At 43.0% G+C, this 12,735-nt stretch overlaps 1 long non-coding RNA gene across 2 annotated transcripts; it reads left to right on the top strand.

The window, feature by feature from the left end:
- Positions 1-8,297: 8,297 nt before the first annotated feature.
- On the top strand, positions 8,298-11,816 carry LOC119355143. 2 transcript variants are annotated; one of them, XR_005171471.1, is made up of 6 exons: positions 8,298-9,461; positions 9,606-9,740; positions 10,833-10,902; positions 10,997-11,035; positions 11,414-11,476; positions 11,564-11,816. It is a non-coding gene; the product is annotated as an uncharacterized LOC119355143 (long non-coding RNA). The 2 variants fall into 2 exon arrangements; XR_005171470.1 differs by having other exon boundaries at positions 9,606-9,751.
- The last annotated feature ends 919 nt before the right edge of the window (positions 11,817-12,735 follow it).

Genomic DNA, 12,735 nt, shown 5'->3' with positions numbered 1-12,735 from the left:
GCGGACGAGGAAGTCGCGGTTTCTTGCTTGGGCGGGCGGTAAACGGGGTTTTTGCCCTTGTAGTTCGGACTTGGATGCCAACCAGGTGGAGGTTGATGCGTGGGCGCCGCTGGGGGAGGTGCCGGAGGCGCCGGAGCAGACGGACGAGCCGTGGTGTGGAAGAGCCAAGGTGTGTTGGCCTTGCGCTGCTGGTTCTGCTCCTCCATTTGGAGCATGGAGTGGGCCTCAGCGAGGGTGGGAAGTGGGCGGAGCAGCGGGATGAGGGTGGCCTGCTGTGCGAAGCGGTCATCAAGACCGCCCATCAGAGCATGAAGAAGGGATCGGTCGGCAACCACCTCGCCAAGTTCACGCAGCTCATCGCCGATGGCCTTGATGCGTTGACAGAAGACGCCAACCGGATGATCGCCCTGCGTGATGGTGCGAAGCTCGATGTTGAGGGCGGAGACGCGAGCATCGTGGTTGTCCTGGAAAGGGCGACGGAGCTCGAGCCAAATATCGCGAGCAGACGCGCCGTCGGTGACGACGAGGTTGAAGAGCTTGGTGGAGATGCGCGTGTACAACCAGTGAATGATGGCGAGGTCGTTTTGAGCCACCGGGGATCGTGAGAAGCCGGGGGCGAGTCGCCGGAGATGTGGTGCAGGAGAGAGCAACGACCAAGATGGATCTCGAACAAGTGGCGCCAATGGTAGTAATTGTGGCTGTGGAGATCGAGGACGATAGGGATGAATGGAGTGATGTCCGTGATGGTGTCGCTGAATGACAGAGAAGGGACGACGGTGGTCATGGCAGCGGTGAGGGGTGGGGACGGGGGAGGTGCGGGAAGAGGTGGGTGGCCGCCGGGAAGAGGAGGAGGAGTTGGCGGGCCGCCGGGGAGGGGAGCAGTCGTCTGGCCGCCGGGGAGAGGGGCAGTTGGCAGGCCGGCGGTAGTGGGAAGGGTGGGTTTCCCTCCCGTATTGGTCATGGTGATCGTGGAGGAAGAGGATAGAACCGGGTGTCTGATACCATGTAAACTTGTGGAATGGTTTCCTTGATTGTCGAGAGTTACAGGAAGGAGTACGTATATAGATTGGCTGGTACAACCATCGCCAGAACATGGGACAGATCGTGCAACGATCGTGGGCCAAGTAAGCAGGCCCATAGCTACTGACTAACAGTACTAGTTATATACATCATCGTAGGAAGCCACCAATCACATAGGAGCGGCCGGCCGGCGGTGGCGACGGCTCCACGGTGGTGACGCCATGGCACCGGCATATAGTCCGAGAAGAAACTAATGTGCGACGATGGTCTCTTCCTGTGACTGTGCACTTGGTCGGCTTGCGGCCGCCTTGCTCGTTGTTCCTTATCATCACATCTGGATCTTCGTAATCATGTTGCGATACTCATGCAAGAACTGCACCAGGTCGATGCGTGCAAAGGCAATCCATCATAGGTGCATGCCCATGCTGTCGATCAACGATGAATTCATATTAGATAAGAAACAAATCAGGAAGAGAATAGAAGATTTTGTTTGCCAGATGAATACCTTGAGACATGCATCCATGCTCCTAATCCTAATCAGCTGCAATTGCCGGCGAATCGGCGACTGCCGTAGCAAAATTTAGTTCCGCCAATATCGGATCCATTGATCTCCTAATGGTGAGATGCCACGAAACGTCCTGCATGCCTGCTGTTGTGAGGTGATTAAATAATATCCATGCATGATAGTCGGAACTGTACAGGTGTTCTTTTTCTTATCGGACGAAGTGAAAAAAGAGAGCCTATTTTCAAAACCAACCCGTTAATCAATAGCCACACCAGGGATGAGATCGGACGGCGCTGGGAACAGAGGTAACTACCACTAGATGGTAGTATCTATTTTCCCTATATATATATATATATATATATATATATATATATATATATATATATATATATATATATATATATATACATAAACACTATTCTGATCACGGGATCAGAATAATATTCTGATCACAACATGAACTTCCCGAGTAACGCGCCTGACCTTTCCCGAGTACTAGGTTGAACTTCAGCTAAAAGGTGTCTAAATGGGGCTTGCAATATACCGTTGGATAGCTATGGACATCAGTATCATGACCCAAATTAAATTTTTTGGCAAAATGTAAGCGGTTTAAGAGCAGTTTTGAAAACCGTTTTTTCTTCATACAAAAAACGTGAATCGTATTTTCAATCGCATTTTTAAATTGTTTATCGGAATGAGACAAATAATATGGCGTTGGAAATCTGCTGCAAAACCGCTCCTTCCACATGTTGAAAGTTTTCTCTAATTCCTTACGGTTAAAGAGTAATTCGGAAAATCATAAAATTTCGCAAACCGAACACCCGAGTTCGTATTTTTGACGCCATTTCTAAACGGCTAATCCAATTAAGGCAAATAATATGGCTTTGGAAAGCTTATGAAAATGTGCTACTTTTTATGTTAAAAGTGTTTTATAATTTTGAATGGTTTAAAAGTAATTTAGAAAATGGTACAAGTTCCACCGAGTTCGTATTTTCGAGCTAATTTTTTAAGCGTACGTCCAAATGCAGCAAATGATATGGCGTTGGAAAGCTTGAAGAAATGCGAAACTTTTTTGTATATATTGTTTCTCCTAATTCATTACAGTTTTATGTCAGTTTTGAAAATGGTTAAAAACATATTTTCGCCGTAATTTCTACAAATTTTATCGGAATTGGGCAAATAATATACCGTTGAAAAGCTAAGGAAAATGTGAAACTTTTTCATGTTGATGGTTTTCTATGATTCTTAGCTGTTTTCAAGTAATTTCAAAAATGGCGAGATCATGCGTTCTGCCTTTATCGCGAAACAGATTCTTCGAAAATGCACCGCGTGAAGAACCTAAACTTCTCGGCGCGTGTACCTGAACTTCACTCTGTTTTTCACGTGATTTTTTTGCTCGTAGGTCTCCATCCACTACTCGTAACTCTCCATCCACTCACCGGAATTGAGCAACTGATATACCGGTGGAAAGCTGCTGTAACCACTTAACTTTCTCATGTTGATCGTTTTTTCATACTCGCGATGGTTTTAAAAGTTTTTCATCTGAAATTCATTCAGCGTAGTAGTTGAACTTCCTGCTGTTTTCATGTTGAACTTCTGTGACGTATTTTCGTTTGTAATTTCCTCATACATTCATCAATGTCACATAAATGATATTTATTTTGTACAAACCTCTCTCACAATAAATTTTTCAACTTTCTCCGACCGAGTTACACGCCTGAACTTCCCTCTGTAGGAACCCGACCTTTGGGCTATCTTCTCAACCGTGTCTCCCCGCGCGAATTTTTTTTGGTTACTCATGTTCTATGTGATGTAAGTATAATCTACAAACGGTTTTTAGCAACTAAATGCATGTTTTAAATAGGAATCTCGCTCATTGGCAGATTTGCTCTCGGGTCGTGATGAAACATGTCTGTGTTGCAATTTTCTGTCTGAGTTGTTCGACCTGAACTTCTCCCAGTGCTAAGTTGAACTTCCGCCAACATTGCCCAAATGGGGCTTTGGATATACCGTTGGAAAGCTATGGACACCAGCATCATGACCCAACTTAAATTTTTGGCAAAATATAAGCGGTTTAAGAGCAGTTTTGAAAACCGTTTTTTTTCGCACAAAAAATGTGAATCATATTTTCGATCGTATATCTAAACCATTTATCGGAATGAGGCATATAATATGGCGTTGGAAAGCTGCTGCAAAACCGCTCCTTCCACATGTTGAAAGTTTTCTCTAATTCCCTACGGTTAAAGAGTAATTTGAAAAAATGTAAATTTCGTAAACCGAACAGCTGAGTTCGTATTTTCGATGTCATTTCTAAACGGCTAATCCAATAGAGGCATATGGTATGGCGTTGGAAATCTTATGAAAATGCGCTACTTTTTCATTTTTAAAGTTTTTCGTAATTTTAAACTGTTTAAGAGTAATTTAAAAAACGGTCCAAGTCCTACCGAGTTCGTATTTTCGAGCTAATTTTTTAACCGTGCATCCGAACGCAGCAAATGATATGGCTTTGGAAAGCTTGAAAAAATGCAAAACTTTTTGGTATGTATTGTTTCTCCCAATTCTTTACGGTTTTAAGTCAGTTTCAAAAATGGCGAAAAACGTATTTTCGCCGTATTTTCTACAAACTTTAACGGAAAGGCACAAATAATATACCGTTGAAAAGCTACGAAAAATGCGAAACTTTTTCGTGTTGATGGTTTTATCTGATTCCTAGCCGTTTTCAAGTAATTGCGAAAATGGCGAGATCATTTGTTCTGTCTTTATTGCGAAACTGATTCTTCGAAAATGCACTACGTGAAGAACCTGAACTTCTCGGCACGTGTACTTGAACTTCACTCTGTTTTTTCATGTGCTTTTCTTGCTCGTAGCTCTTCATCCACTGCTCGAAGCTTCTCATCCACTCACTGGAATTGAGCAAGTGATATACCGATGGAAAGTTATTGTAAACGCGCAACTTTCCCGTGTTGATGATTTTTTCATACTCGCGACGATTTTAAAAGTTTTTCATCTCAAATTCATTCACTGTAGTAGTCGAACTTCCTGCTGTTTTCACGTTGAACTTCTATGACGTATTTTCCTTTGTAATTTTCTCATCCATTTCGTCAATGTTACACAAATGATACTCTTTTGGTACAAACCTCTCTCACAATATTTTTTTTAACTTTCTTCGATCGAGGACTCGAACTTACATAGATGATATTCCTGTCGTTTTGAAGTAAATTAGAGAAATGACAAGATCATGATTTCTGCCTTCATTGCGAATGGAAACGCACTGCGTGAAGTAGTTGAACTTCTCGGGTATGTCTGTTTGAATATCACTTTGTTTTTGACGTGCCATTTTTTGCACTGCGTGAAGTAGTTGAACTTCTGGGGCATGTCTGTTTGAACTTCACTCTGTTTCACTTTATTATTTTTTTTCTTGTATGAAATACACACCATGTAGTACGTGAACTTCCGATTATTATCACTTTGAACTTCTCTCTGGTTTGAGAGAATTATTTTAAAACCTAAAAAACAACATATTTTTTACGTATTTTGGACATCTAAATACACGGTGAACCTCTCTCAAAAGAATTTTTTGAACTTTTCCTCACCGAGCACTTGAACTTCTAGCAACCATTTTTTCGTTTATGAGTTGTTTATAAAATTGCAAAAAATGGCGTTGTGTTTTTATTTTTTGAACATGTAAATCCTAGGTTTTAATAAACTCCGAACTTCTCTATTAGTTCAATGTGAACTTCACCTTTTTATATTTTTGAGTAAAGAATTGTATTCGATTTTTATACGGAAAAAATCGAACATAGAAATACAAGGTGAACCTCTCTCGCAAGAATTTTTGAACTTCTTCGGACAGAGCACTTCAACTTCTTTCAACAAACTTTTTAAGCTTTTATTTTTTTTATACTTTTTATTCTCACCTGAAATGCATTCCTTGCAGTACTTGAACTTCTCGTTGTTTTCATTATGAACTTCTATCACATTTTTGTGTATACATCGAATTACTCGTAATTGAAGGTCGGACGTCATTTTTTCCCATTTTAAAACATGTAATTGGAGGTGACGCTTTTTGTTTTCTTCATGAATTATAAAAATCGCACTGCTCTGTTATTTGAATTTGAACTTCTTAGTTTATTTTTTATTAATAAGGAATTTTGGGTTTTGTAATCGCTTCATTATTAAAATTTGGATTGCTTCGTTATTTAAAGTTAAACTTCTAGGGTTTTGCTATAAACAGAGAAAATGTATTTTTAATCCACAATTTGAACTATTCTGTTATCTTAATCTGAACTTGTTGAGATTTAATCAAAAACCTGAAAATTTATGTTTTCTAGAGACGGCGAAATACTTGCTTGAAAGTGTTGTGTTATTTTTGAAATACTTTGTCATTTTGGTTTGAACTTCTTATGAAATTCCCGTCAAAAAGTTTTGAACTTCCCTATCTTTTTAATTTAAACTTCTATGTTTATTATTTAGTAATGGAGGAAACCCGTTGTGTTCTAATAAACATCGAACCGCCCAGTTATTGAAATTTGAACTTCTAAGTTTTGAAACAAGGAAAACCCTTTTTCGTTTAAAACTTTTTTGAATTATTTCTATTTTGTTTTAATCTGACCTTTTTTGTTTTTTAGAAATCAAAAAATATATTTTTTGTACAAAGATCAATCATCTTTGTGTTTTTTAATTTAAATTTTGGTTATATTGTTTATAAACTAAATTTTTTTTGATCGGTGCACTACTTTTTCACAATGATTGATTTTGTCGATAGGCTTTAATATAGTGCATGCTTGTTTTGTAACTACAAGAGTGGCTTCTTTTAACATGTACTTTTTGAATTTCGTGTGTTCTCATAGTTGAACTTAGGTTCAGAGTTGCCAGTATTTTTAACACATGAGAGCAAGTGAATATTATTTAACATATGTACAAACAAGTAGCCATTTAACAAGTATTCCTCAAAAGGGGGCACAAATAAATGATGGGCCTGGTGCGGCATGGTAAACAAATATGCTTACAATTTTTTTGCAACCTATTTAATGAAAAAATGTTTTGTAACAAGATGCATCAGCTTGCTTCCTTTTTTACATAGGTTGAACAAAGCAAAATATACAACTACAAAAGTTGAGAATGTTTCTTTTAAACTAAAAAACTGTGGAATTTTTACCACCACATGTTTTCATCGCAATCATGTCCTTATCTTCTCAAGCGACCAGAACATGCGTTTGCCCTATCCCGTGCTTCCATTTTTTATATGTTCAATAAAATCAAAGAGTCCAATGTCGTAAACATCCATAGTCCATCGACCAAAATAACCAGAGTATATATGAAGAAAATACAAGTTTCGTGGACCCTTTTTTCTACCACACACACACACACACCTTTGTTCTCATCCATCTCCAAAGCCACCACCACTGAGCTACTCACGCAATAGGAAAAAGATCAGCATTTTTTTTTGCAGAAGCGAATGAGTAAGAGTTGACAACAACAACTACAAGTTGAAGGGATTAGTAAAGTGAAGTGCTTGTAGTATTAACCTGTAGCAAATATATGTTGGCCGATTCCACCAAGAACACGTCATGTATGGATATGAACTCCGCAAACAGCTATACTAATCCCTCCTCGCGTTGGCTACAATTGATTCGGCTTCCATCGGGTGTTGTGCCAGCGTCGACAGCTCACGGCTTCCATCGGGTGCTGTGCAGTCAAGCACCATCGGATACGTGCACGCGGGACGTTTTGAACTAACAACAAACAGCGACCTGAACTTCTGAAGACAACAACGTAAGAACAGGCTAGGGGGCGAACGAGCGCTAGCTGCTGGCACAGTGGGGAGGGAAGTAGCCGCTCTGCCACGAGTGGTAGCCGACGTCGCAAAGGGAAGATTGGCGCTGGAAGGAGACGAGAACATCAATCACCTGTATACACACAACAATCTTCAGAAACGAATGCGTTTCTGCGCTTATCTACAGCCACCAAGGAGAAGACGTGAACATCGCCCCGTTTTGCCCACCTACTGCCGTCCGACAGGACAGAGGGGTCGCTGGCACAAGCAGATGGAAGGTCGGGCCGAGGGAGGAGAAACGGGGGTCCTGGGTTTCGGCCGGGGAGCGGATGGCGCGCCGGCGTGCGAGGAGATGGCGACCATCTTGGAGCGGGGCGGATGGCTTGCCGGCAGCCGGGGAGCGGAGCAGCGAGATGCAGGTGCGCCGCTCGGTGGGTTGCGCGCGTCGGGGTTGGAGGAGCGAGGCGCCTAGGGAGGTGGCGCTCCGGCGGCGGTGAAGGAGGCGGGGTGCGGCGCGGAGCAGGTGGTTGGTGGCGAGGTGCGGTCGCGGCGGAGGTAGGGAGATCGGGGGTCCGGTCATGGCGCGGCTGCGGGGAGGACTGGGAGGTCGCCCGGTGGCGGGGATCTGGGGAGGTCGCCACGGCGGTGGTGGAGCAGGGGAGCGAGGATCCCGGCGATGGTGGGGGTGATGGGGAGGAAACGCCGCGGCCGTGGCGGGGGAGGAAGCACTGGGCGGCGGCGGGTCTCGGGTGGAGGCCGGCGGCGGGGCGCCGGAGGAGGCCGGATGGAATCGAGGGAGGTTAGAGACGGGTGCGACGGGGAAGGTCGTGTGTGTTTTATTAGGCTGTTCAGGACTGTGCTGGTGGGCCGGTTTGGCGCTGATCTATTTCGTTTTCTCAATCTCGAGAACACTGTTTGGATCAGAATAGTGTCACTATATATATATATATATATATATATATATATATATATATATATATTATATCATAGCAAATTGTCAATCTGTTAGAAGTTTGCTTGCTACCAAATATTCCTCTCTCTAACCTCTGTTCGTTTTCGGCTTGTCGCCTGATTTCGCTTGCTTAGTGTGCCACATAAGACTGAAACTTCTCTTCAGGACATACCAAGATGCAGTTTCATGTTAGAACTATATATATTAAGTTCATAATAATGCATTTGTCGTGTTCAGGAGCCTCCAGTGAGCTCATCCACTCTTTATTTTTCTATCCCTTCCTTTTAATGTTTAATTTTGTTGGCCTTTCTTGGGAATATTTATATGTTTGAATCATATTGATAAGAATGCACATGTCTGTACTTGATGCAGATCTCTGTAATTTTAATATGTGCTCAAAAGAATAAACTGACCTCCCTGGTAATTGTATCATAAGAGGTGTCTCTGGGCATCTAAGCTTTTGTTTCAGATTATGATAGATTATTATTTTTACTTTTGTACCTATGCTTTCCATTATGGTAGAATAGTAAACTTGACCGTGCGTTCCAATGGGATTGATTTTTGTCGAGAATATGCCTATTTGGTACCCTACCCAAAATCCCAATAATCCTGTTGTGACTCGACGAACCAAACCGTCTTACCTATTGAAAGAAAACCCCGTTCACCCGGTCCCTCTGTCCTCGCCACCAACCGTCGGGAGCACTTCCACGGCACAACACCCCTTCTATGCACCTGTGCCTCGCCTCCTAGCCCTCCACCTTCCGTCGACGTTGCCCCAGTTCCTGCTCGCCAGCACCACCCTGCCCTCCCTTCTCCAGGTGAACGGGGATTCCGCTGTCAGAAGTGTAAGACAGACAACATATATGACGAGATGAAGTCAAATGTGATGATTGTTATGTTTTCTGTAATAACTAAAGTCAAGAAAAGGCAATCAAGTCAAAAACACTTATAATACCCCAACATTTGTTAGGTGATGTTGTTTGTTGAGTTTAGTGAAGGAGAATGCAGTTTTAGAAATAAAAAATGTGTGCTCCTGCCCCATGATATTGATTAATTTTAAGTTGTGCCGCCTTTCCTCCTGTAGGAAATGATGTTCGGTTTGCTTTTCTCATGTACGCGCCCATCCATCTCTGGCCCCTTCCAAACGGGCGGCAGGTCGTAGACGAGGACCGGGTGACAACTACGAGTTAGATGTGGCTGCCACCGAGGTATGCCCTCCTCTCCTTCCCTTCATGTTAAGTGCTGGTATGCAATCTTGCTATCGTGAAGACCATAAGCATAATATTGCTATTGTGAAGACCATAACAACTTAATTTATGCTTGCTGGGCATGTGGGTGATTTGGAAGCACAGAAACGATATCGTCTTCAATGGCGCAAGCCCCTCCACAGCGCAAGTACTCGGACGGATAGAGAGGGAAGGGCGTGTATGGAGGCAAGCAGGGCTCTTGAAAGGGGATTTGGATGGAGTGTTTGCGGGGCTCGCAAGGTGGGGTTTGGGTGAGTAGTCGAACATGTAGTTACCCCATGTGGAGGTGGATGTCCGAGGCATGTAAATAATATGTACTTATGCGGATGGGAGTCTTTTCCCCTTCTTTATAAAATGATACGCACACTCGTGCGTATTCGAGAAATCTTCCTGTTTATTGAGTATTGTGAAGGAGAATGCAGTCTTAGATGTTCTCACATCCCGTGATTTTGAATATTTTCTGTCACCCTCCTGCCTTCGCTCCTTAATTTGTTGTTTTAGCAGTTCACTCTTGTCCAGTAGACAAAATGGAGGTCATGATTTTTAGACTGAAACGCTATGCTTGGTGCCCTGGTTGAAATGGAGTGCCCATGTTGTTGACGTGCTGTGTGTGGTGCATCATTGCAGATGTGCTAGCTGTTTCCTTATTCAGAGGAATCAAATCTACCATGATTTGAATACTAAACCATCATCAAGCTGTTGGGCTTGGATTGAAACTAAATGAATTCTGACCTGGTTTTGGCCTGTGTTACAGTCGTAACCTTGCTGGGAAGTAGATGAGATGGGGGGTTATATTAATACTAAAAATGTCTCGTTTGGAACCTCTGTTTTTCTCTTTCAAATAAGGCTGAAAAAAAAACCAAGTAGGTCCTTGGCTATTTTTCATTATTATAGTTTTTGTTTTTCATGGTTCGCACACATGGTATATGTTTCTCATTTTTATTCTCTTATCATTGAGTGTTGCCAATGATAATGCATGTAGAATGGGACTGATTGGGACTCGCCAGTTTTTTCTATTTGCTGAGATACATCAAGTGTCGAATCGGCTTTCTGCTTGCTGCAGTTTATATTGATAGGGAATGTAAAGACTTCAACTGGGCTATGTATGCGAAAGTTTATTTTGTAGTTGATGGCTTACTCTTGAGGTTGCAATCCTCTAGTTCTTGTTCCCTTGCTAAACGTTAATTATATTGCTGAATCAGCCAGTGTTTCTGTTGTTGCTTTAGGACTGGGCACTCTCCTGATTGTAGAAAACAACAAAAGCATCATATATATGTATATAATCTTGTTTCTTCTGGCTGACTTTGGGCGTTCTTTATTGTCACACCATAGGGAAGTTTTGGATGGGCTGATATACTAACCTTGCGGAGAACAAGAAGGTGGATGATGGTGTAAATTTGAGGTTGCTGTGTGTTCTGGGTTGCTGGTGAAGTTTCGAATGTTCTTGTGGTGTTTCGGACTTGGGCCTCATTGATGGGTTGTTATTTTGTATCCAGGTGCTGCTGGCTGGTTCTTAGCTTGTGTGACTGAAGAAGGTAAGGACAGATGTCATAGTCTCGTCAATATAAGTTAAGTCTGTCTTGTTCCTTTCTGAATTGTGAACGTTTTGATAGGAAAACGTCATTGGAGTAGTAGCTATTAGAAATCATCCATCCTGGTATTGATATTGCTGGTATAGGAGGAAAACGGCAAATTCAGCTTTGTATTTCTGTTCACATCTCAGTTACTCCATTGCTATGCTTGTCAAATTTCCGGCCTCATGGATCAAGAGAATGTGTCCTGGGGCTGGTTTATGATGTTTGCCTATAGAGAGGGAGGATATATTTTTTGGATGAGAAAAGTGATGTACATTGCCTTCCTTTTGGAAGCATACTAGCTGTGTGCTCCTCTGATATTCTTTGTTTTGCTTGCAGCTGCAACACTTGCAAGTGTGGAGGGAGCATGCAGCTGCCAAGACTCACATGGTTTTTGTGACGGTCCGTCCTTGCTTGCGCAAAGCATGTTGTTCTTCTGCTGGTAGCAGCAGCCAGCATTATTAACTTTGGTTTTGTTCATGAGCACAGTCTCTCATTTAGTTCAGCTGCTGAAAAAGAAGAGCAGAGAAGGACGGCGTCTGCAAGTATCAGGATGGATGGATGGATGAATTCCTTGGCGTAGTTAATGACAGTAGGTTCTTATTTCTTTTCTAGAGGAGGAGATAGATCCTCGGTGTGTCCTTTTGTTTCTTGTTATGGAACAAACAACCAAACAAACATACTATTGTGTACGTACATAACAAACTTTGCGAATTCTCAAGAGGCTGATTCTTTGTTGATCTGGAAGGTGCATGGGTGAATGAACCATGACCTGTTGGTCTCGTTGTGAAATATAAATAGATTTGCTTGCTTGCGAACGCTACCTTAGCAAGGACTTGTCATTCATAGCATGTAACTTGTCATTCAGACGGTGAAATAAGAGAGGAGAGGCTGCCCATGCCCATGAACTTGAGAGAAGGTTTGGACGATAGAAAAAAAGATGAGATGTTCCAAGGACAATAGTTATTATATGTATGAATGAATTACAAACAAATTGGCACCGGAAGGACAAGCAAACAAAAAACATTCACAAGGGGTGAGAGCATTAAACGTTCGGGCGGTGCATGGTAAAAGAAAAACATTCCTCTTTCTCTCTTGCGTATGCCCACTCTGAGCACCCGAGCTAGCTGCCTTGTCGAAGCCCATCCCTGACCTTGCCTAACTCGCTGCACCCCTACCCCAATGTGACCTCGCCGCCAGTCGTTTCCATTCCCGTGGAGGCAAGGGCGCCGACCAAACCTGCTCTTGCTCCGAGCCTGGTGCGGCTCCCCCATAGCCTCGTAAGATCAAGGACTTGCTGGACGAGGAAGTCCTTGATCGAAGGGTTTTCTGCAAATGTTCGAGTGCCTCAAGCCGATGTGTGGCATCCCGCAACATGGTTAGGGATTTCGTGCATTGGAGAAATGGGGGGTTTGTTTCTCCAACATCAGGGACCATGTGAAGTAATTTCAGCATGCATCGGAGGGTTTTTTCGCAAATGTTTGGGTGACGGCCAAGTGCCTCAAGCTGACGTGGCATCCCGCGTGGTTGATGCAGAGTCAATTTGCCCTGGAGAACAATCAATTAGTGGCATTTTGTGTATCAAAGTGTACCGAAGATGTAATTAGCAGCAGGAAGCCAACACCAGTCCACCCTAGCCGTTGGGCGAAGCGCCGAAACCA

The sequence above is a fragment of the Triticum dicoccoides genome, chromosome 2A (genome assembly GCF_002162155.2).
Source record: "Triticum dicoccoides isolate Atlit2015 ecotype Zavitan chromosome 2A, WEW_v2.0, whole genome shotgun sequence".
NCBI classification, from domain to species: domain Eukaryota; kingdom Viridiplantae; phylum Streptophyta; class Magnoliopsida; order Poales; family Poaceae; genus Triticum; species Triticum dicoccoides.
The sequence above is the reverse complement of the archived record's forward strand: the minus strand, read 5'-3'. Positions and strand labels throughout refer to the sequence as shown.